Source organism: Gorilla gorilla, chromosome 12 (genome assembly GCF_029281585.2).
Source record: "Gorilla gorilla gorilla isolate KB3781 chromosome 12, NHGRI_mGorGor1-v2.1_pri, whole genome shotgun sequence".
NCBI lineage: Eukaryota > Metazoa > Chordata > Mammalia > Primates > Hominidae > Gorilla > Gorilla gorilla.
Genome location: NC_073236.2, coordinates 87,715,390 through 87,742,313, shown reverse-complemented (window position 1 = coordinate 87,742,313; position 26,924 = coordinate 87,715,390). Strand labels below are relative to the sequence as shown.

Here is a 26,924-nt window from a genome sequence, read left to right as displayed (position 1 = left end):
GAAATTATTCTGTGAATAATTGAGGCTAGTATAAAATTTTCCTCTCTCTACTAAGAAATGAACGTAAAAGGCTTACTCATATTTTATCATTTTAAGGTTTAAAGTAATAAACATATGAATGTGTCAGAATAAATGTTTGATACTTCAAATCTGTGGAGAGAGTAATTTGTTCTATTTGAAGGTATGGAAGTAGTATAAATAGCTTGAATGATCCTACAAGATTAATGTGGTTTGAGATACAGATACAGACAAACTCTGATAAAAAAATTGACTATTGAAACAGGTTTTAAGAGTAATTCATCACATATTCATCGTGTATACTTAATGTGTAGTATATTCAGCATCTATGCATTTATAAATATAGAGAAACATCTTTGTTGCCTTCATCCCAAGACTGACTGTGTACGTTCCGTGCTTGTCACTATAGGCTTTTTGTCATATTACACAATAGACATTTTAGAGATAATTTTTGCACAGGCTTACCTGGGGTCTTCTGTCAGTCTTTTGAGTCTCCTCTATCTGTGCTATCAAGAGTGCCAGAATAAAATGCTTGCTGGAATGGATCAGTGTAATGGATGTCATCTGAAAGCATGGAAGTAAAAATGTTCCTCTTTGATAAAGAAAATAGAAGTTAATATTATTAAAATCAAACTTTGCAAATAAATTTTCAAGCCTACCAGACCTAAATTGAATTCACTTTCGTTCTTTGCTACCTTTGTTTCACAGGTCTTCCTTGTTTTGTTTTGCCCTTCTCTTCCATAGACAAAGTAGGAAAAGTCTGCCATTACTGAATATATTCAATACTACCCTGAGAGAAGAAATGAGGTGCTCACGGGAAAAAAGTCAAATATATGATTGTTGCTTAATTTAAGCTTGGTGGTCATTTTCATAGCCAGTATAAACTGACAGAGCCTCAGTATTTCAAACAGACTGTACCTTTTTTTTTTTCCAAGACCTCTAATGATATCGGAAGCTAACTCTACCATGGAAAAGGTATGCTTACAAATATTTTTTCTTGAGTTTTAGGCAAAGTTTAAATATCTTTTATCCTAAAGATACTATTATATTTTCACCCAGAAATTAGCAAATTTCACATGCAAAATACCAAATAGTCATTGGAGAAAAAGTGAATATGAGAGAAGATAGCATCTAGAATAATCCCTAGTTTAAAGAAAAGGTAAATGTAATGTCACATATTTAAAATGTCTATTTACATGTCTCATCAATATTACAAAATGAAGATGCAACTCAAAAACCTGCATTCCTAATGCTTTTTACATAGTCAACGTAACTGATAACCCATCTCTCCTGAGTTTAGATATAAGGAAACACTATGAGTGTTTTCCCAACTCCCCATCCTAAAAGTATCATTTGATGTGATAGACTTCACTTTTAAAATACAAATACCCTGAAGATGTTATGCCATTACTTCTCAGCAATTTCTGTGGCCACATTAATTGATAATTTGTTTGTTTTGCTTTGAGCTTCAAAAAGTAGCATCAATCAAAGGGCAAGACTAATGCTTGAAGGAGTGTAGGGCAAGAGGGGAAAACCAGGACTTAAAGGAAGACTGTTATGGGACACAATAGTCAGCTGTGGATACTTTGCATATGGCATGAGGATATTAGCCACCTAGAGATTAAGACAAGAATGATGTCAGAAAGTGAAAGAGAAGAAAGAAACAGGGCATGCCCCAAGAACTTATTTTGTTACTTTTGTAAATACAACTGAACCAGTTAGAGCCACTATCCAGATTTATTATATATCCATAGCAGTAAAAATAAAAGCAAAAAATAATAAATATTGAATCAACACATCATATTTTTGTATGTACTTATTTATCAATATCTGTGTATAATCCTTCCTATAGTGAATAATTTGGAATTCAGTGGCTTTGGGGATGGACTATGGAGTCAGAGAACAGTTAAAATTCCTAGCTCTAATTATTTGTAGCCATGTGTTCTTGTATGAGATATACAATCTTTTTAAACCTAAGTTTTAAAAAATTTATCTTGTAAAATGAGGATAATAATGGTACGTAAATTATAGAATAGCTGAAAGATGAAATGGCATATCCCATGCAAACTGCTTAGCACATGACTTGCTCAGTATAAATATTCAGTGAAGGCTGCCTATTTTGTTATAGATCAGCAAGAGTTCTGCTTGCCTCTGGAACACACTGGTAATGACAGAAAACATGCTTAAAAGTATAGTTATTAAGACAGAGTTGGTCTTCGCCTTTCCCATACACGCTGTTACCACCACCACACAAGCCACTAAGATTCTAAAAGGAGAAAGCAAAAAAAGCAAGTCCCATCAGATTTTCTGTTCTATTTTTCTAACTCATAATTACCAGAGATGAAGCCCATGTAATTTATTTGCATTGTTTCACTGTTTGACACTATGTTTAGTTACTTTTCTGTTAGTTTATTGCTTGCTGCTGGTCCCCGTGGAACCCTTAGGACACACTTCAAAATGAAATATTTTTTATCCCAATTAAAATATTTTAATGAATTAAGATCCTGAAAGTGCTTGATGATGACTAGCAGCACTATCTTATACAATGGAAAAGAGTTCTTAGAGAGCACAAAACTGTGACAAAGAACCAGCAAAAATGACACCTAGCTCATATATTTTAGAGGAGACGATCGTAACATCAGGAAATATAACATAATAAATTAATGTCTATGCCAGAGAATATTATCTTGCTTATCCACTGCCTTTATATATGGATACAGGTAGGCTTTTAAAATTAGTGTTTTTTATTTTGTCTTAAGAGAGGATGGTGCATTTGCAGCATCTCTCCCCAGAGTCTCTTTTTCATTAATACTAAATATTATGCTTGCTAAATTTGTATTGTGAACACAAACTTGTATCCCATCTACACTAATGTAGAACTCCATTAAAAAGTAAAGGTTTTATAGAGGGTTTATATCGCTCTCTTACTACTACCCCAAATTAAATATAAAATATTTTAATAACTATCATAGGCTTTAGTCCAAACAAGGCCAAGATCTAGAGATCACCTCTCACAGTCTAGAAAATACAATCAGGAGAGAGTCTGGCCCATAAAACTATTACTCCTTTACCACTGAAGTTCTCCTGGGGAGGGACTTTTTACATTAAGGATACATCTAGCTAATCTCTTTCCAAACCTTTATTCACTTATCCAATTAGAAAATGTATGGGAAAACCTGGGCATCTAGGCTCAGCCCCAGACTGTCCTCCTCTGTAATTTATTTTCCTCTAGCAGCAGCCATCCCCACCTCGTTGCCTAGTACTGAAGTTCAGTGTGGGGAAGTCCATTGATCTCTTACCTAAACCTGCACTCTCTATCATCTGTTTAATCCATGTGAAATTTGATATTTTCACCTTTATTTTATTTCCTAAATTCTTCAGAACTTAGGCAAGAAGTTTGCTCTTTAGCAGCTCCATTGGAGACCTCAAAAAAGCTAGTGAGGTGTAGTGAGAGAGGTGGGGCACTGGGGCACAGAGGGACTGGTGAGTGAAGCTTATGACGGAGCACAAGAAATGAGGCCAAAGAACAAAAGAGAAGCAAAGTTGATGGAATTATAATGCACAGTTGGAGCCTGGTCAGAAGAAAGTTAGGACACTTATCACTGCATCATGAAATTAGTGTATTAAGTTGGAGTGGATCATCAAAAAGATTGACAACACAATGAGCAAAATGGCCATTTTAATGATAACCATCAACACACCCACTAACACTAGCACTTATTGAACAATTAGTGTGTGTGGAGCACTAGGTTAAGAACTTTAATGCATTAATACATTTAATCCTTTAACCACCCTGATAGTTAGGTACTTAGCTCTTAGCCATTACTGATCAAGGATTTCTTAAATTAGCCCCAGGTTGGAGCAGAGCTAGGTGAGAATCTAGAATAATGTTATACATACAGGTAGGAGGTAAGTGGCCATAATTTTAAAGGTTACAGGGGTGATTCATTATAGTTAATAGTTCTTTGCAGACTACAAATGTAGAAGCCTTTGTGAATCAGAACCACACATCCTAAATTCTGAAGAGACCTACTGTGATCTTCTGACTTACTCTTTGATCTTTAGACATTATCTCCACTTTGCAGAGGAAAACATCTGAGGCACAGAGAGGTTAAGTGACTTGCTGAAGATCATACAGTTACACTGATAGAAAACTATAAAATCATACCTTATTAAGTCTTGGAAACCTATTGGTAACCTTTTGAGTAACAACTGTTTGAAGAGCCAAATTAATCTTTTCCAGAACTTGCACTATTCATGGGTTTTTCCTTCCCCCTACTAGAGTTCAGACACTTGGAGCTTGCTGCTTAAAATAACTACCTCCCACCCCCACCTTCTTCAGCATGGTGACTGCTGGATCCATTTGCAGTCTGTAATTCCCTGGGAGGTGCTAACTCCTGCAGCTTTCCTCTCTGTGAACTGAAGTCTCCATCTATACAATTTCATTGCTCATAAAGATGAGCAAAAAGGAGAGCACAAACAAATCCAATTTACCCATTTTTTGGTATCTAGAATACATGTGGAGACAAAATTGGTGGTTTGCCTCAGCTCTACTTGCTAGGATAATTTGGGGTGATATTGCAACTAAACGTTATGTTTAAACTATGCCAGTCACACTGTGCATTTTAAAGGCCACATTACAAGTCTCATTACCTTTCTAACATATCTGAGAGTATAAGTAAATTTCAAAGAAAAATGGCTTCCATGAATATAAAATTATGTCACCCTTAATTACACATTGTTATTCAAGGTACAGAGAAGCCCCGTTTGTTTCACCTTACTTCTACTTTGAGATGATTTTCACCGAGGATGAAGTTTTTCAAATGCATTTATTTCAAAAGTTGTTTGTCTTGCTCTTTGTGCTTATGTATAAACATACTAACATACGTTTTCAATCCCTAAAATGTATATTGTTGATCTGTGTTTCTAATTTTCTCTTCTTTAAAATTAAATATATTATCAAGTCCTGGACATCTTTAGTCACAAAATAATATAGACTTTTCTCGTGTGTGTGTGTGTGGTTTTTAAAAAATTTTCTCAGCAATATTATTTGCCTCAATTTGGATGGCTGCTGACTGATCAGGGAGGTGGTTGTTGAAGTTTGGGGTGTCTGTGACAATTTCTGAAAATAGGACAGCAATGAAGTTTGCCCTATCTACTGACTCTGCCTTTCATTACAGATTTCACTATAACATGCAATGCTGTTTGATAGCATTTTATCCACAAGAAAACTTCTTTTAAAATTGGAGTCCATTTTCTGAACCCGTGCTGCTGTTTTATCAACTAAGTTTAAGTAATATTTTAAATTATTTGTTGTCCTTTCAACAATGTTCACAGAATCTTCACTAAGAATAGATTTTGTCTCAAGGAACCACTTTCTTTGTTTATCCGTAAGAAGCAACTACTCATCTGTTCAAGTTTTATCATGAGATTGCAACAATTCAGTCACATCTTCAGCCTCTACTTCTAATTAAAATTCTCCTGCTATTTTCACCACATCTACAGTTACTTCCTCCTTTGAGATTTTGAACCCCTCAAAGTCATGCAAGAGGGTTGCAATGAACTTCTTCCAAACTTCTGGTAATGTTGCTATTTTGACCTTCTTCCATGAATCATGAATGCTCTTAATGACATCAAGAATGGTGGATTCTTTCCCGAAAGATTTCAAGTGACTTTACCTAGATCCATTAGAGAAATCACTATCTCTGGCAGCTATAGCCTTACAAAATGTCTTTCTTAAATAATAAGACTTGAAAGTCAAAAGTACTCCTTTATCCATGGGCTAAAGAATGGATATAGTGTTAGCTGGCATGGAACAACATTTAATTTGTACATCTCCATCGGAGCTCTGGGGTGACCAGGTGCAATTTCAGTATGCAGTAATATTTTGAAAGGAAATTTTTTTGCTGAGCAGTAGATATCAAGAGTGGATTAAAATTATTCAGCAAACCATAATACAAACATATATGCTGTCAACCACACTTCATTGTTCCATTTATAGAGCGCAGAAAGAGTGGGTTTAGCATAATTATTAAGGGCCCTAAGATTTTTGGATTAGTAAATGCAAATGGGTTTATTTAAAATCACTTAAATAACTCAATAAACTTAAAGTCACCAGCTACTTTAGCCCCTAACCAGTGAGTCAGCTTGTTCTTTGAAGCTTGGAAACCATGCACCTCTCCTCTCTAGCTATGAATCCTGGATGGCATCTTCTTTCCATACAGGGCTGTTTCATCTACACTGAAAATTTGTTTAATGTAGCCTTCTTCATCAATGATCTTAGCTAGATCTTCTGGATAACTTGCTTTAATTTCTACATGAGCACTTGCGGCTTCACTTTGCACTTTTATATTATGAAAACAGTCTATTTCCTTCATGAACCAACCTATGTTAGCTTCAAACTTTTCTTCTGCAGTTTCCTCACCACTCTCAGCCTTTATATAATTGAAGTGTTAGGATCTTGGTCTGGCTTGTCCTTTGGCTTAAGGGAATGTTGTGGCTGGCTAAATCTTCTATCCAGATCACTAAAACTTTCTACATGTCAGCAATAAAGCTGTTTCACTTTCTTGTCATTCACATGTTCACTGAAGTAACACTTTTAATTTCCTTCAAGAACTTTTTATTTGCATTCATAACATGGCTAACTGTTTGGTATTGGAGTCCTAGCTTCGGGCCTATCTGGGCTTTCAAGATGCCTTTCTCACTAAGCTTAATCATTTGTAGCTTTTGATTTAAAGTGGAATGTATGCAACTCTTCCTTTTACTTGAACACTTGGAGGCCATTGTAGAGTTATTAACTACATAATTTCAATATTGTTGTATCTCAGGAAATAGGAAAGCCCAAGGACGGGAAGGAGGTGGGGAAATGGCTGGTCAGAGGAGTAGTGACAACAAATATGTTTATCAATTAAGCGTGCTGTCTAATATGGGTACAGTTTGTGGCACCCCACAGCAATTACAGTAGTACTATCAAAATCTCTGGTCACAACCAGAAAAGATGTAATAATAATGACAAGTAATGAAATATTGCAAGTGTTACTCAAATGTGACACAGAAACATGAAGTTAGCACATGGTGTTGGAAAAATCTGCTGATAGGTATGCTTGATGTGGGGTTGCTACAAACCTTTAATTTGTAAAAAAAAAAAAAAAAAGACCGTATCTGCAAAGCACAATAAAGCAAAATGCAATAAAACAATTGTGTGTACAGTTAGCATTTGTTAATATTTTTTATTTGACTTTTTTAAAAAGTCTGTTCTCTGTTATTTATGGTGCCAAATACAAATCTATTAACCTACTAATTAACAATGGAGGCTTCTCAGACTATCATAGTCCATGTGGTCTTTCTTAACTAAATACCAGAGGTTTTTAATGTTTTGTTTTGTTTTCTCTGCTCCTAATAAATACGTCTCTTGGCTGTTTGTTGTGCCTTATCTCTCCTAATATAGAAATAGTGAGTTTGCAACAAATACACATGGGGAAGATGACATAAGCAAGGAATAAAACTTAGGTATATTGAATTGCTAATATTTGATCTTTATTTTTTATTGTAGCATATTTATCATTTTCTGAATTATACACATACCTCCCAGTCACTGAAAATGTTTCACAAAATTCAAAACCACTAAGTGTTTCGTTATTACAATACTAACCCCTTCTTTTTCCTTCCAGTATATTATATCTTATTCTTCATAATTTTGCATCATTCATTTACCCAGTTAAATTGCCAATGAAACTTTATTGTATGCATATTCAACCTGGTATTAGGTTATTTACCAATGAAGTCATATTAACGAAAAGTATTTTATTGATATTTAAACTATGATTTTGGCTGTGGGAAATAATTTACTAAATTCCAAATAAATAGAATAATTTACATTTTTTCTCTAAATTTTTACCTATATTTGCTTATTTTACATTACTTTTGAGAACTCTCTTGGATCATATTTGCATTCTGCTTCATTTCTCTTATCCTTTCCAGTTCCAGGAAGACCGATAATAAACAGGAAGTTTAATATTTTTTCTTTCCAAATACTGGGCACATGTAGACTCCACAAATTTTTATTTAACTAAATTTATTTAAACTACCCAAAAGTTTTTATTATATATCTTTGTAAAAATCCAAATATTGAGAGGCTCTTCTGCTTTAATAATAGTTTAATAACAAGTAAATACAATGGAAGTGACAAATAATGGAAAATTATCGATTGTTGTCTAAATTGTCCCATGCTCCTATTATGCTAATCTCTGGAGTAAAAGAGTATTACTATGAAAACTGAGAAATGTTTGGCTAAGTCTAAAAACTCTTCTTTAAATGATACATATTTTTAAGATTCTTAAGGTCAATAGAAGTGAGAATACTACTGAATAAATGTTTTAAAATTATGCCTATTCCTGAGTTTTGTCCTCTTACAATACATTGTCATAATGGAAGATGTAAAGCTAGGATATTTAATCCCAAAAGATTTCATGGAAAACTTAGAAAGTTGAATGCATTTCTAAATATAAATAAATTTCTAAATATGTTGCAAATAATAGTCTGATATACCTGTACAGAAAATATAATACTGCTAAAATACATTCAACTCAGTACTTTTGGTAAATATCATTTATTGCTAATAAAAAGGTTAGATATAAGACACATTTGGTGTGCTTCAGTCTTGATTCAATTTATTGATGAGCTTCTACAATAACAAATTTATTTATTTTATTGTGTCCACTGTATTTTATATAGAATGTGTCATTCTGTCTATGATAACAAATGACATTAGCAGGTATAAAGATAAGTGATTTGATATTAAGAGATAGGCTATGCAAAAAAAAATTAAAAAGCTAACTTAAAAAAATATTTTTTGACAAGCTAAATGTAACTTTTTTACTTAATTGCTGCTTTGAATAAAGAGCCAGATTGTGGTGACACTAGCACTATGAAACTGTCTGCATTTTTCTTATTAACCCTATTTTTAAAATGACTTATATTTTTACTTCAAAAATAATATTTAAATTACTTTGGATAAATTTGAGCTGACTTAAAAATATCCTTGGTTATTTTATTTTACCAAAGAAGGCATAAAAACAATATTCTTTCTCAGAAAGAAAAAATTTGAAAAATAACGTTCAATAACTCAATTATGAGAGTATCACCTAATTGTGTCAATAACAGTAATATAAATAAACACAACTCCTGGAAGGCATACAAACAAGCACAGCCTACCACACAAACTAAAGCTATAGACACATGAGCCTGTATAGTACAGTGAAGGTCACATAAAGGACACAGGGAAGCAAAGGGAAGGCTTCTGGATTCAGAAGGTTAGGACTCTAATCCTGACAATCAAAATCTTAAGGTCAGTTATAACAAACTTCTTAAACTTCTAAGTCAGGATTTATTGAACTACAAAATAAGGGTTTAAACTGGAAGACTTTATTGGTTCCTTTTAACCCAGAAATTCTCTGATGCCCTATAATATCTTCAGTTTTATCTGCCTCTTTTTTTCTAGATACCTCTTATTAAAAGCAAAATAACATATATCAATAATCCAGCTCTTGCAAGTGATGATTATCTACCACTTTAAAATAGAATGGAGTAATTTGTGATATATGACTGCTTTTGTCAGGAAAAAAGTAGATTAAGTAAAAAATCATAGTTAAAATAGAAAAAGAAAACCCTGTTTAAAGAAATCAGAGCATTTTTGAAGAAAAAAGCCTTTGATAGATAAAGATTATGGAGTGAAGGAACAAGAGAGTAGTGAATTTACAATTTGAAGACATAGTTTATCCTATAAATATTCTATGAGTGTCTGGACTTTTCCTGGGCAGAAGGCCACACTAAGTGATACAGAAACTAGCAGAAGTTTTGGTAGTCTTATATACTAGAGCAGAAAATGGTGTATTTAAAAAAAAAAAAAAAACCTTAGAAGAGGTCCCTTACCTCTGTTAAGGGACACAGGTAAACATTTTCAGCTTTGCGGTTACATAGTGTCTGTGTCAACTACTCAATTCTGCCATTGTAGTGAAATTTGTCCTAGATAGTATGTAAGTGAATGAGTGTGTTTATGTTCCAATAAGACTAGTGAAATTTAAGTGTCATAAAATTTCACATTTTATGAAATATTTTATCCCTGAACTATTTAAAATGTAAAAATACTTCTTAGTTCATACGCTGTCGAAAAAGTCAGTAGGCCAAAGAAACAGACACCGGTACAGAAGAGACAACTTTGGAGACTTGTATGGTTTCAGTCAATTTCTCTTTTAAGACATTAGCCAAATTCTGAAGCTGTATGAGTTGGGAGTAAAAAGTTTAGCTGAACTTTCTGAAAAGAAGAAAAGAGTTTTCCAAAGTACCCTCGTGGTGGTGGTGGTAAGACACTGGAGCAGTCCTGGTGAATTCACTGAATTCTAAATTTAAAATTTTAAAATCTATGTCTAAGGAATGGAGTAAGAAGTAGACTAAATCTTCATAAAACTGCAACACTGCCTCCACTAAACTTCATCCAAGAATGGAATAAATTGATTTGTTTGCCAGTCTATCCACCTAGAAAGGAAAAAGTAAACTTCCCCTGGCTGAAAAACAGCATCTGCTTGGGCCTCTACATTTTGTATAAAACATGGCTAGAAAAAAAAAAATGTAGGCATGTCGAGAGTAATGAGATTAAGAAAAAAAATCAATAGGGTCATCAGATAATAGCTATATACCCGCCTACACATGATCTAGATAATGCACTTCACTGACTATGACTTTTATGTAATTATTATTAAAATATTCAAGTAAAAAGACAAAAGATAGGAGAACTACATGAGAAAAAAATTAATGATTCTGGTTAGATTTTACTTTCAACCTTACACAGATCTCTTAAAATTACTACACACATGCACATACACATAAAATCAGGATGACTATTGTAAGTTTGGCTTGATTTCTTTCTTAAATGTTTGAAAGACATTTCTAGTGAAGCAATCTTTTTTCTGGGGAGGGTTTTAATAATAGATTATATGTTTAAAAATATGTGTAGGGCTGTTCAGATTTTCTTTTCATGTGTCAGTCTTGGAATATACTATTCAGGGAGTTATTTTCTTAAAATTGTCAAATATATTAAAGTATCAATAATCTTTGTTTCTATTTTCATGTCTTCAGGGATAAAAATATGAAATATGTAGTGATATTTCATCATATTTCTGATGTCGGTAACTTGTAAATGTTCTGTGTTTTCCTTGATCAGTCTTGCTAGCATTTGACTAAGATTATTCATATTTTCAAAGAATCACCTCTTTCTTGTTTTAATGTACTCTTTTGTGCATTTTCTCTTTCATTAAGTTATCTTATCTCTATTATTTTCTTCTGTTTACCTTTGTTTATTTGATTTGCTATACATTTCCTAGCGTCTTGAGATGGAAGCTTAAATCATTAATTTTCAATTTTTGTTCTTTCCTAATATATGCATGTAAGAATATAAATTCCTCCCTAGACATTGATGTTATTTCCCACAAATATTCATATGCTGTGTCCTCATTATCTTTTTGCTTAAAATATTTTCCAATTTCTATTGTGATTTCTTCTTTGACCCATGGGTTGTTTGGGATTATGTTGCTTAATTTCTAACAGTTGGAGACTTTCTAATTATCTTTTCCTCATTTACTTCTAGTTTAATTTTCTACAGTCAGAAAACATCTAAATATGATTTTATTCTTTGAATTTTTGTTTAGATTTGCTGCATGATCTAAGACACAGAAAAATATATCTTCTGTACTCATTAAATAAATACTTTTGTCTTTTTGGACTAGATGTTTTATGTGATTCTATGTGATGGTATGTAGTTGTTATTTTTGATTGGTTCATCATTTAGTCTTTCTACTTAGGATCAGAGTAGTTCATACACCACAGTTACAGTGTTATAATACTTTGTGTATCTCTGTGTACTTACTATTGTCAGTGAGGTTTATACCTTTAAATGATTTGTTATTGCTCATTAATGCCCTATTCTTTCTGATTGAATTACTCCCTTTATTGTTTACTTAGAACAGGTCTAGCACAGATGAAACCTCTCAGCTTTTGTTTTTCTGGGAAGATCTTTATTTCTCTTTCATGGTCAAAGAATATTTTCACCAGATATACTATTCTAGGGCGTTTTTATTTTCCTTCAGCACTTTAGATATGTCCTGCTACTCTCTTCTGGCCTGTAAGTTTCCCACTGAAAAGACTGTGCCAGACATATTGGAGCTCCATTGCATGTTATTTGTTTCTTCTCTCTTGCTGCCTTTAGAATCCTTTCTTTGTGTTTGACCTTTGGGAGTTTGATTGTTAAATGCATTGTGGTAGTCTTCTTTGGGTTAAATCTGCTTGATGTTCCATAACCTTCTTGTACTTGGATACTGATAACTTTCTCTGGTTTTGGGAAGTTCTCTGTTATTATCCCTTTATATAAACTTTTACTTCTATTTATTTCTCAACCTTCTCTTTAAGGCTAATGACTCTTAGATATGCTTTTTGAGGCTACTTTCTAGATCCTGTAGGCAGAATTCATTGTCTTTTATTCTCTCTTCTTTTGTCTCATCTGACTGTATGTTTTCAAATACCTTGTCTTCACACACACTAGTTCTTCCTTTTGCTTGATTAATTCTGCTGTTAGATGACTCTGATGCATTCTTCATATGCCAGTTGCATTTTTTAGCTCCAGAATTTTTGTGTGAATCTTTTTAATTATTTCAGTTTCTTCATGAAAAAAGATAGAAGTCTGAATGCCTTCTCTGTGTTATCTTGAAATTCTTTGAATGTACTCAGCGCAGCTATTTTCATTTATGTGTCTGAAAGGTTACATATCTCTGTTTCTCCAGAATTGGTCCCTGGTGCCTTATTTAGTTCATTTGGTCAGGTTGTGTTTTCCTGAACTGTGTTGATGCTAGGAGGTGTTCTTCTGTGTCTGGGCATTGAGGAGTTAGTTATTTATTGTAGTCTACACAGTCTGGGTTTATTTGTATCCATCTTTCTCAGGAAGGCTTTCTGGAAAAGGACTTTGGTGTTGTAATCTAAGCTGTATCTGTTTTTAGGGGGCACCCCAAGTCCAGAAATGCTCTAGTTCTTGCACTCATAGAGGTACTACCTTGATGGTCTTGGACAAGATGCATGATAATTCTTTGGATTATCAGACAGAGATTCTTGTTCTTTTCCCTTACTTTCTCTAAAATAAAGTCTCTTTCTCTCTTCCGAGCCACCTTAGGCTGGGGGTGGAGTGACACAAGTACCCCTGTGGCCACCACCACTATAACCGTTCTGGGTCAGGCCTAAAGCCAGGACAGCTGTGAGTCTCACCCAAGGCCTACTGTAACCTCTCCCTGGATACTGCCTGTGTTTGCTCAAGGCCCTGGGGCTCTGCAATCAGCCACTGGAAAAGCCAGCCAGGCTTGTGTTCTTCCCTTCAGGTGGCAAGGTCTCCCAGGCCCCAGGTGGATCTAGAGGTGCCATCTGAGAGTCAGGGACTAGAGTCAAAAACCTTAGAAGTCTGTCTGGTGTTCTCTTGTACTGCAACTGAGCTGGCACTCAAACCACAAGATACAGTCCTTCTTACTCTTTCCTCCCATTTCCAAAAGCAGAGGAGCCTGACCCCATAGCCACCACCCCATGGTTATGAGGAGTACTGCCAGATTACTGCTGATACTACCTTAAGGTCCAAAGGCTCTTAAGTCACCTTGTGGTGAATGCTGCCTGGCCTGGTACTCGCCCGAAGGGCAGTAGGCTGCCCTCTAGCCCAGGACATGTCCAGAAATACTGTCTAAGAGTCAAGTCCTGGAATCAGGAAGCCCAAGAGCCTGCTTGATGTTCTATCCCAGCATGGCTATTGCAGTACCTAAGGTGCAAGGCAAAGTCCCCTCTGCTTCTCTCAAGAAGAAATGGTTTTTCCTCTAGTCACCACAACGGGTAATGTGCTGAGTCTCATCTGAAGCCAGCAAGTCTCAGAGGCTCACCAAAGGCCCTCAGGATAATTCCTGGGTATTGTTACTGGTTATTCAGGGCCCAAGGGCCCTTCAGTTAGCAGATGATGAATGCTGCTAGGACTGGATCCTTTCCTTCAAGGCAATGGGTTCTCTTCTGGCCCACGGTGGTGTCTAGAAATGTCACCTGGGACTAGGGTTTGGAATGGGGGCCTTGTGGTTCTGACTGGTGTCCTATCCTGCTGTGACTGAACTGGTATCCACGGTATAAGACAAAGTCCTCCCCATTCTTCCCTCTTCTCTCCTCAAATGGAAAGAAGGGGTCTCTCTTGGAGATCTAAACTGTGCAGCCTGGGGTTAGGGGAAGGGTGATGCCCGCACTTCCTTGACTGCTCCAGCTGGTGTCTCAGTATGTCACATGCCTCCCCAGGCCACTGTCTCTAGGCCTAGTTCAGCAATGGGACATACATAAGAGTTGCAGTCCTTGTGGCCTAGACTTCCTTTCAAGTTTACTTAAAGACACAGAGCAATGCAGTCCTCAGTGGCAAGATTGGCAGGGACTTGAGTGCTGACCACTGGGATCTGCAATTCCCGTCTGGCTGTGGCTGGTTTAAATGTTCACTTCGTGGGCAGGCATCATCTGAGTTTGGTCTGGTTTTCCTTTCCACTCTAAGAGGACAACGCTGAGTTTAATGCCTCACAATTGCTGTGTTATTCCTCCCTCAGTTCCCAGAGATGGTCTCAGCACCATGACAGTGCTGCAGGGAGAATAGGGGCGTGGGCAGGAGTATGTTAGCTATTCAGGACTGTTTTCTCTGTCTCTTTAGTGCCTCTTTCAGTGATACGGAGTTAAAACCAGGTACTATGAGTGCTCATCTGATTTTTTCTATTATGAAGGTGTTTTTTTTCTGTGTAGATAGTTGTTAAATTGGTGTCCTTGTCGGGGGATGATTGGTGGAGCTTTCTATTCCACCACTTTGCTCTGCCTCCTTCAAAATACAGCTGTTTTATATTAATTTAATATGCACAGTGTTAAATATTTTACTATTTTAAAGGTTAAAAATACATATTTGACATTATAATTATGTACAATTTTATTCATAATGTCTATGAAAATACTAAAGCTTTGAACATTTTGCTCCAATTCTCAAATTTTATTTAACATTTTTATTTTATACATTTTTGTCTGTAAGCCACTATAATTGTTGATTGGTAAGACAATCTGGATCACATTCTCTAATATCTTTCCTGTTTTTATGTGATTATTTTCTTTTGTCTATAGTAATACCTTTTATATATCTAATAGTGAATGCATCTATTGATGGTACATTCATTCTCTCCTTTTTGTTTTTCAGCGTGAATAGTTTTTTATTTCTCTTTATTTTATAAGGATATTTGTTTCTCAGCATAAACTTCTAAATTGGCAAGTCACTTTTTACTTTTAGAGTGGTCTTATTCCATTTTATTCTCACTTTCATGATTTCAGGCATCAGTCTTTTTATTAAGAGAGTAATGTGTGTCTTTTCAGGAGTCTTGTTTTGTTTTGTTTTGCTTTTAGTAGTTTTATTATGTTTGCTTATTCGTAGTCATTGTTATATGCCTATTGTTGGGATTCTCACAAATTTTTGAATCTGTGGGCTGGTGTATTTATTGAATTTTGAATATTAGTTCTTCAAAGATTATTGATGACTATCTTTTTCTTCTATTCTTTCTCCAACAAGTACACATATATTAGGCTGTTTTACTCTGACCCATATATTCTTAGTGTTGTTTTATATATTTTCCATTTATTTTCCTTGTTTTGCTCAATTTAAAAATTGTTTTTTGATATTTCTCCCAGTTTACTTGTTCTTTCTTTTGCCATGTTTAACGTGCTATGAAACCTGTATAAAAAGTTCCTAACTCATAAATTGTATTTTTCAGCTTCAGAGTCTTTATTTTATTATATTATATACTTTTGGATTCTTTGGTGCAATCGTCTATGTTTTAGTCTATTTTTTATGCCTTTTCCTTCATATCTGTGACATATTAATTCTTGGCCAGCGAACTCCACTCTACTTGTAACTGTGTTTCTATTTTCTATTTTCACATTGGTTTCTAGTCACATGTTCTTATTTTTTTGTGTTTGATTTTTATTGTATAATAGAGTATAAAAATATTGAGATGATTTATATGATGGTATTTTTAAATTCACAGTATTCAGAAAATATTAATATTCCTTAAAAATGTAACTTTCTAAAAGTAGGCACCCATGAGAAATAAGGGTAGTTATTGTAAAATTTCAATTTCATTAAATATACTTAGCCTATTTTACTTGACATCACCATTAATAAGTTAGTGGGTTAAAAATCCCAGTGTTCCTAACCAGCATACATTTTACAGGAGCCTCAAAATTGTATGTGGTAGGGACCTATAATAAAAAGGGACCAATGACCAGAATCTAGAAATTGATTCTTTTATTGGCTAGTAACTTACATTATAATATCGCAAGGCTTGATTTAGGCTTGAATGTTTATAAAGGAGGGTGTGTTAACCACCTTGTTTTGGTAGAGTATTATTGCATTTGTCTTTTACTATGTCTTAGATGAGCTAGGTATCAGTGTTTTAGTGCTGCATTTTTATTCTATTTGAAGCCATAATCAAATGGTATTTTGATTTATAAGAGACAAAGCTTAAACACTAGATAAATGTAATTAGATAGATTACATGTGTACTAATGATGAATTAAATTCTCAATTGCAATAATAAAAATAATTCACTTGTGAATTAGAAATCTGGAATTAATAAATTGTTTGAGGATTACATTACTCATAATCGTCAATATTGTGTTCTCCTCTATCTAGTATTGTCCAATGCACAATGAGCAGAATAGATACCACTTCTGGACTGAGGGAATAGAAAATCCATGCATAGTTGTCTACCATAGCAAAAGCACATGGATGGATGTGTAATAATTGAGCAATATGATGATGGCACCCCCAGAATTTTGGATATCTGACTCTAAGTATAGAAGATAGTTATTTTAGAAAATCATTCAGATATGCAGCAGGCTCTGTACAAGTGAGAAATAAATGTTTATTTTATGAGTTCAATGACATTTTTGGATTGATTTGTTAGCACAGGAAAAATTGACCTATCCTTATTTATATAGAAACTTGTAGAATGTCATTGAGACTAAAGGACCTAAATGAGAGTAGAAGTAATAGTGTTTAGGTGCTCTCTGGGGAACCAGATACTAGGCTGACATTACCAAGACTAATTATACATCTCTCCTACTCCTATTGACTCTCCCATCTCTCTCTTGGTCTAAATCAGTGCAGATGAAGTTAACAGTCTTGTAATTAAGTAAATTTTTAGGAGACAGGTTAATCGAACATTATCATAGGTTGAACAGAGCTTACAGAAGATTCTTATAAATACCTTATTAGTGACTAAAAAATATCACGATATGGTTAGTTTTTTCTTTGTTAAATGTATAGTTTTACTCATCCATATTTTGATGAAATTATATTTATAATAATTAAATACAGATGATATTTATTTCTAGCATACAAACCAATTAGCACAGTAGTTATCATTTCTAACTACAGATTAGAATGCCATAGGGAGGTTTAATAATTTAATTGCCCAACCCCTAATTTAGTTTTTCCAGGGTGGAGCCAAGCCAATATCTTGATACTTTTCGAAGTGGTTCTAATATTTAGTCAAAACAGCTACCATATATGGTAAAAGCAGACTACAATGTGACTAAATAAAATCATTTTTTGCCAGAACCTTTCATCATTCTTGGCCTTTTCCAGAATACTTCCTATAGTAGAGAGAGTCCTTCAAATAATTTAATTACCTTTGCATACATGTCTGATTAAGGAAGATATCACCCATGCCGAAATAGAATAAAATCTAATACTATTGGATAAACACAGAACATTGAGCCTGATGCCACGAGTTGCTTAAGACTCTGCCCCAAATTACGCAACTACAGGTTTTTCTGACTTTGACTTCAGTTTGACTAATCAAATTTTTGGTAAGGGCTACATACACCTCATCCTGTGCTTATTGCTGAAGATATAAAAATACCTAAGATTAAGTTTTGACTTTTAAGGTAAGCAAAGCCTGTTACAAAAACAAAGGAAAACTAAAATAATATCACTATCATATAATACTTTGGGTTTCTGCTCAGAGACACAGTAAGCTGAAAAGTTATATCTAGACCCATACAACAACAAAAAAGGTGGACAAATAGCAAAGATTAATGTATCTGAGAGATGATTCTCAGAGCAATCAAATAGACTAAGATCTAAGGAGACACAAGTGTTTGCAAGGAGCAACAGGATATGAGCACGTGCTTACCTGAGGAAGATGCAATGACATGGGACACCAGCACGAAAACTCAGAACAGGTAAAAATTGGTGAAAACTGAATGTGGGATGGTGAGAGAGTTTGTTGCTTCCAGGGACCACATGGGGGGTGGCTTCATACTCTTTTGAAAGCTTATTCATAAATGTGTGTTTATTTATGGACACTAAATTGTATTACATCAATCTATATTTCCACACTTATACCAACACCACATTGTTTTGATTAATGAATTTTGAAATTGGGAAGTTCTCCAACTTGTTTTTTTATTTCAAGATTGTTTTGCTGTTCTTGCTTGCTTGCATATACATAGAAATTTTAAGATGGGCTTGCCAAATTCTTGCAAAAAGTAAATCTAGGGTTTTGCGTGAATTGAACTGAATCTGTAATTTATTATTATTAAGTATTGCCATTAATGTCTTTCCTTTTTCTTTTTTTTTCTGAGATGGAGTCTTGCTCTGTTACCCAAGCTGGAGTGCAGTGGCGCCATCTTGGCACACTGCAACCTCTGCCTTCTGGGTTCAAGTGATTCTCCTGCCTCAGCCTTCCAAGTAGCTGGGATTATAGGTGCATGCCACAATGCCCGGCTAAATTTTTGAATTTTTAGTAGAGACGGGGTCTCGCTAGAGACCAGGCTAGTCTTGAACTCCTGACAGCAAGTGATTCACTCACTTTAGCCTCCCAAAGTGCTGGGATTACAGGTATGAGCTACCATGCCTGGCCATGTCTTTCATTTTAGTTATATGTTCTATATTTTTTTTCAACAATGTTTTGTAGTTTTCAGAGTATAAGTTTTATGCTTCTTTTAAGTTTATTTCTAAGTATTTTTTTCATTTTATTCTTATAATTCCATGATAAGTGGAATTTTCTCAATTTTATCTTAGTTCATGCGTTGCTACTTTATAGAAATATAATTAATTTTTACATTGATTTTATATCTTTAAGTATTTCTGAATTTATTTATTAGTGCTAACAGTTTGTTTTATAAACTCCTTAGTATTTTCCATTATATACAGGATATGGAATCTACAGGTAGAGATAGTTTTCTTCTTCCCTTCGAATCTGGCTGCCTTTTATTTCATTTCCTTGATTTATTTCTCTGACTAGAACTGCCAAAAAATGTTGAGTTAAATTTGGAAACAAATATTTGTCCTCTCCTCATTTTAGAGAGAAAGCATGTCTTTTTTCACTTTTAAGAAAAGTGTTAGCAGTGTTTTTTTTTTTTTGTAGATGTCCTTTATCACACTGATGAAGTTCTGCTTCTCTTCCTTTCTTAATTTGTTGAGGACTTTTATCAAGAAAGAGTGCTATATCTTGTCAATTGCTTTTTCTGTGTCTGTTAATATGATCATGTGAGTTACATCCATTATTTTATTGATGTGGTATATTACATTAATTGATTTTCACGTTAAACTGACCTTCCATTTCTAATACAAATCCCATTTGATCATTATATATAATTCTTTTTATATATTGCTAGATTTTACTTGCTATTAGTTAGTTGAGAATTTTTGGATTTATATTCAAAAAGATATTGGTCAATAGCTTTTGTTTCTTCTGAATAATTTGTCTGGTTCTTGTCTGAGGCTATTACTGGCTTTATAAAATAAGCTGAAAGTGTTATGTCTTCTATCTTTTGAAAGACCTTTTGAAGTATTGGTATTAATTCTTCTTTAAATATTTGGTAGGCTCCTCAGAGAAGCCTTCTTGTCACAGAATTGTGTTGTTATTGGAAATATTATGGATTTAAATTATAACATTTTTCTTGTGATATATCCATTCAGATTCTCTATGTCTTGCTGGGCCAGTAGTTTTTTTTTTTTTTTTTTGGAGACAAGATCTCAATCACCAAGGCTGAAGTACAGTGGCATAACCAGATTACTGACACCTCAAGCTCCTAAGTACTAACAATCATCCCCCCTCAGCCTCTTGGGTAACTAGGACTATAGGCATGCACCACATCTGGATAATTTTTTTTTTGTACAGATAAGGTCACACTATGTTGCCGAGGCTGGTCTTGAACCTTTGGCTTCAAGTGATCCTCCCACCCTGGCCTCCCAAAGTTTGGGGATTACAGGCATGAACCATAGTATCCACCCAAGGTCAGCTTTGATAGTTGTGTCTTTCTAGGAAATCTAAGTTATCTAATTTGTTGTCATATACTTACTCATATTTCTCAAATTTTTTTTGCTTCTCTAAGATCATTAGTATGTCTTCTCATTCATTTCTGATTTTAGTAATGTCAGTCTTCTATTTTTTTTCTTTGTCAGTCTGACTAGAGGTTTCTCAATTGTATTGATCTTTTCAAATAATCAACTGTTAGTTTCCTAGATTGTTTCCATTGTTATCTAATCAAATCTCTATTAATTTCCACTGAAGATTTTATTACCTACTTCCTTCTTTTCTTTTTGAGTTTCATTGACTTTTCTTTTTCTAGTGTCTTAGGATGAAAGTGTAGGCCATTTATATATATAGACACACACATATATATGTATATATATACACATATATGTATATATATACACACATACACACACAGTCTATTAAAATATATATAAATTAAAATAAAATAATATATATATATATATTAGAGCAATTTTAGGTTCACACAAAAATTGGGCAGAAAATAAGAACTGACAGAGATTTTCCATATACTCCATGCCCCAACACATGCATTGCCTTTCCCATTACAAACATCCCCCACCACAGTGGTACACTTGTTACAACTGATGAACCTGAATTGACATTATATTAATCATTCAAAGTCCATAGTTTACATTAGTCCATAGTTTACATTACAATTTATAATTGACACATACTCACCATTACAGTATTATACGGAGTATTATGACTGCCCTAAAAATCCTGTGTGCTCTGTCTGTTCATCCCTTTTTCTTCCCAATCCATGGCAACCATTGATCTTTTTACTGTTTCCATAGTTCTGCCTTTTCCAGGATGCCATATAGTTGGAGTCACATAACACACAGCCTTTTTAGACTAGCTTATTTTACTTGAGAATATATGTCTGTGGTTCCTCCGTATGTCTTCATGGCTTTATATCTCAGTTTCTTGTAGTCCTAGGTAATATTTCATTGTGCTAATGTACCACAGTTTATTTATCCATTCACCTTCTGAAGGACATCTTGTTGCTTCTAATTTTGGCATTTATTAAGAAAGCTGCTATACATGTCTGTGTAAACATTTCTGTGTGAATACATTTTTAACTTCTTTGGGTTAATACCAAGGAATACAGTTACTGGATCATATGTCAGGAGTATATTTAGTTTTGAGAGAAACCACTAAACTCTTACAAAGTGGCTATGCAATTTTGCATTCCCACCAGCAATAAATGAAAGTCCTTGCTGTTCCAGATCCTGACCAGAATTTGGTGTCAGTTTTCCAGGTTTTGATCTTTCAAGCTTGCATTTTCCTGAGGACATATAATGTGGAACACCATTTTATATGATTATTTGTCATGCAAACATTTTCTCTGGTGAGATATTTGTTAAGCTCTTTGGTCCATTTTTAAATAGGAATGTTTCTTTTCTTACTGTTGAGTTTTAAGTGTCCCTTGAATATTTTGGATTATAGTGTTTTGCAAATATTTTCTCCCAGTCTCTTGCTTTTTTAATTCTCTTCATAATGCGTTTCACAGAGTAGAATTTTTTAATATCCGTGAATTCCAGCTTCTTGGCTTCTTGTTTCTTTTATGGTTCATTCTTATATGTTATATATGTGTGTAAAGAATCATTACCAAACTGTTGGTTGTGTAGATTTTCACCTATATTATCTTCTAGGAGTTTCACAATTTGGTATTTGACAAATAAGTTTTAATCTATTTTGAGTTAATTTTTGTAAAGAATGTATGGTCTTTGTCTAGATTCATTTTTTTTGCATGTGGATGTTAAGTTGTTCCAGCATCACTTAATCAAAATATTATATTGTCTCCATTGCATTGCCTTTGTTCCACTGTCAAACATCACATGTCTATATTCATGTGGGTCTATTTCTGGACTTTGTTCTGTTTTATTGATCTACTTGTCTATTCTTTCACCAATATCACATTGTCTTGATTATTCTAGCATTATAGTAAGTTTTGAGATTGGGCAGTGTCAGTCTTCCAACTATGTTCTTCTCCTTCAAATTGTGTTGGCTATTGTATTAGTCCATTTTCATGCTGCTAATAAAGACATACCTGATCCTGGGCAATTTACAAAACAAAGGGGTTTATTGGACTTACAGTTCCACATGGCTATGGGGGTCTCACAATCATGCTGGAAGGTGAAAGGCATGTCTCACATGGTGGTGGCAAGAGAGAGAATGAGAGCCAAGTGAAACAGGTTTCCCCATATCAAACCATCAGGTCTCCTGAGACTTTTCACTACTACAAACAGTATGGGGGAAACCGCCCCCATGATTCTGTTATCTCCAACCACATCCCTCCAATAACATATGGGAGAGATTTGAGTGGGACACAGAGCCAAACAATATCAGCTATTCTGGGTCTTTTGCTCTCTAAATAATCTTTAGAATCAGTTTGTCAATATTTATAAAATAACTTACTGAGATTTTGATTGGAATTACATTGAGTGTATAAATTAAGTTCAGAAGAATTTGCTTTCTAATAATATAGAGCTTTCCTGTCCATAAACATGCAATGTCTATTTTATAAGTTCTTTGATTTTTTTATCAGAACATTGTAGTTTTCCTCATATAGACCTTATACATATTTTCATAGACATACACTTTAAATTTTTAATTTTGGGCTGCTAATGTAAATGGTGTGTTTTAGAATTAAATTTTCACTGTCCATTGTTGGTAAATAGAAAAGTAATTGACTTTTGTATATTAACTTTTTATCCTGCAAACTTGCTGTAATTATTATTAGGTTCAAGAGCTTCTTTGTTGATTCCTTCAGATTTTCTACGTAGATTATTTGTCATTTGTAAGAAAAATCAGTGTAATTTCTTTCTTTCCAATCCATATACCATTTATTTACTTTTTATCGCATCATTGCATTAACTTGGATTTCAGGTGGTTGTAAAAATCATTAGTGAGGTGGGAATCCTTTACTTCATTCCTGATCTTACTGGAAAAACTTGTAGTTTTCAGCATTGTGACATTAGTTGTAGGTTTTTTTTTTTCCTATTCTTTAACTAGTTGAGGAACTTTTCCTCTATTCCTAGTTTACTATGAGATTTTATTCTGAATGAGCATTGGATTTTTTCCAGTTTTTTTCTGTATCTATTGATATGATCATGTGATTTTTCTTCTTTAATTTAGCCTGTTGATGTGATGTATTACATTAATTGATTTCTGCCTTGCATACCTGTAATAAATCCCACTTGGTCATGATTTATAATTCCTTTTAAACTTTTTTCATTCACTTTGCTAGTATTTCATTGAGGATATTAAATTTATCTTCATGGGAGAGTTGCTCTGCAGTTTTCTTTTCTATGTTTTGGTACTTGGCAGTTTCCTTTTCTATGTTTTGGTATTAGGGTGATACTGGTCTCATAGAACAAATTAGAAAATATTTTCTTTGCTTCTAACTTCTGAAAAATGTGGTAGAGAACTGATACAATTTCTTCCTTAAATGTGTGGTAAAATGTACTAGTGTACTCACCTGGGCCTTGGGCTTCCTGGTTTTGAAGATTATTACCGATAGCTTTTTTTTTTTTTTTTTTTTTTGCTAGACCTAGGCCTATTCAGATTATCTATTTCTTCTTGTGTGATTATTGTCAGATTGTGTCTTTCCAGGAATTTGCCCACTTCATCAAGGTTATCAAATTTGTGAGTATAGAGTTATTCATAGTATTCCTTTATTATCCTTTTAATGTCTGCAGTATCTATAGTAATGCTCCCTCTTTTGTTGCTGACATTAGGAATCTGTACCCTTTTTTTTCTTCTTTGCTAGCCTTGCTAGAGTTTTATTGACTTTATTCATCTTTTCAAAGAAAGAGATTTTTGTTGTATTGATTTTCTCTACTGATTTCATATTTTCAATTTTTTTGAATTCTGCTCTGATTTTTATCATTTATTTTCCTCTACTTACTTTGAATTTAATTGGCTATTTTTTCCTAGTATTATAAGGTGGAAGCTTATCTTGATTTTAAATCTTTCTTATTTTCTATTATATGCATTCAAGGTCATATAAATTTCCCTGTAAACACTGCCCTAACTGTATTCCACACATTTTGATAAGTTGTGTTCTTGTTTTCATTTAGTTCAAAATATATATTTTTTTAATTTTTGGATTTATTTATTCATCCCTGTGTTAGTTTTACCACTGCTGTCATTGATACTACTTACACATATACATACATAAGTATATATGTACATACATACACATACATACATTGTGAAATACAGTACAATTATTATTCAAAATGAACCGTTATGTGTTAAATCAACTAACAATAAGAAAGATTATAGGTATTCTACCTTCAGTTATTCTTTTTCTAATGTTTTTATTTTCTTTATGTAGATCAAAGTTTCTGACATACATTATTTTTCTTGTCTCTAAAGGAGAACTTTCACGCAGAAAACTAACAAAGAAATTCTGGACTTAAACTTGACACTTGCCCAGTTGGTCTTAATAGACATCTAAAGAATACTCCACCCAGCAACTACAGAATATATATTCGTCTCATCTGCAGACACAACATACTTTAAAAATGACTGCATGTTTGGTCAGAGAGTCTCAACAACTTTGGAAAAATTAAAATTATACCCAACATATTCTCAGGTCAAATGAAATGCAAATAGAAATTAACACCAAGAAGAATTCTCAAAACCACACAAATACATGGAAATTAAACACATTGATCCTGAATGACCTTTGTAAAGCAAGAAAATTAAGGCAAAAATCAAAAAATTATTTGAAAAAAACAAAAATTGTGACACAGTATAACAAAACCTCTGTGATATTGCAAAAGAAGTGATAAAATTTGTAGCACTAAATGCCTACATCAGGAAAATAGAAATATCTTGTTAACAACCTAACATTACACCTAAAGAAATAGAGAAAGAAGAACTAAATTCTAAATGAAGAACCCAGTTCTAGCAGAAGAAAAGAAAGAATTAAAATCAGGACAGAACTAAGTGAAATTGAGATAAAGAAAACTATTCAAAGGATCAACAAAATGAAAAGTTTGTTTTTTGAAAGGATAAACAAAATTGATAGACTGCTAGATAAACAAAGGAAAAAAAGACAGAATATCCAAATAAGCACAATCAGATATGACAAAGGTAACATTACAACTGATCTCACAGAAATATAAAAGATCCTCAGAGATTACTATGAACATCTCTATGCACACAACTAGAAAATCTAGAGGAAATAGATAAATTCCTGGAAATATACAACCTCCCAAGATCGAATCTGGAAGAAAAAGACACCCTAAAGAGACCAGTAATGAGTTACAAAATTGAATAAGTAATAATAAAAAACCTACTAACCAGAAAAGCACTGGACCAGATGGATTTACAGCCAAATTACACCAGATGTACAAAGAAGGTGTGGTATCAATCCCATTGAAACTATTCATAAAAAAAAAAAAAAAGAAACTGAGGAGGAGTGATTCCTCCCTATTCCATTACTCATTATTCAATTCAATTATTCAGTTACTCATTCTATGGAACCAGTATCATCCTCATATCAAAACCTTCCAAAGACACAATAGGCTGGGAATGGTGGCTCACGCCTGTAATCCTAGCAACACACAAAAAAAGTATTTTAACATTTTGCAAGGCATATTTACATGCAAACCAATTCCTTAAATATTTCTTTGTCTGAGAAAGTTTTTATTTCCTCTTCACTTGTGAAGGTTAACTGAAGGGTACAGAATTCTGGATTGGTGGATTTTTATTTCAACACTTTAAACATTTCAGTCCACTCTCTTCTGCTTTTATTGCTTCTGAAGAGAAGATGGGTGTAATTATTATCTTTGCTCCTCTATAGATATGGCATTTTCCCCCATCTCTGTCTTCTTCCAGGAATTTATTTTTTATTCTTGATTTTTATAGTTTGACAATAATATGCATAGGTATATTTTTTTTGACACTTATCCAGATTGCTGCTCTCTAAGTTTCTTGGATCTGTGGTTTGGTGTCTGACATTAATTTGGGGAAATTTTCAGTTGTTAACGTTTCAAATACTTTTTCTATTTCTTTCTCTCTTCTAATATTCTCACTATGTTTATGATACATCTTCTGTAGTTATGCCACATCTTCTGTAGTTATGCTACAGTTTGTGGATATCTGTGGCTTTTTTTTGCCTTTTTTTTTTTTGGTTTGCTTTTTAATTTTGGAATTTTATATTGAGATATCCTCAAACTCAGAGATCAGTTCCTCAGCCATGTCCAGTCTTCTAATGATCTCATCATAGGCATTCTTTATTTCCGTTATACTTTCCGATCTCTAGCATTTATTTTTGGTTCTTTTAAAACTGTTTTTATCTATCTCTTTATCCATCTGTTCTTATATGCTTGGATTTTTTTATCCATCTGTTCTCATATGTGGTCTTCTTTAGTTCATAGTCGCTTTAATTCCCAGTCTGATAATTTCTACATTCCTGCAATATCTAAGTCGGTTTTTGAAGCTTTCTGTGTCTTTTTCAATTAG

General features: G+C 33.8%; 2 long non-coding RNA genes across 2 annotated transcripts in view; both read left to right on the top strand.

Annotated features, from left to right (window-relative positions):
- The window catches only part of LOC134756793 (uncharacterized), a 1,394,997-nt gene that overhangs the window by 1,063,230 nt on the left and 304,843 nt on the right, over positions 1 to 26,924 (top strand). The gene's annotated exons all lie outside the window — the stretch shown is intronic.
- Positions 944 to 25,885, top strand: LOC129531595 (uncharacterized). The gene is made up of 2 exons (XR_008676875.2): positions 944 to 5,598; positions 24,828 to 25,885. It is a non-coding gene; the product is annotated as an uncharacterized lncRNA (long non-coding RNA).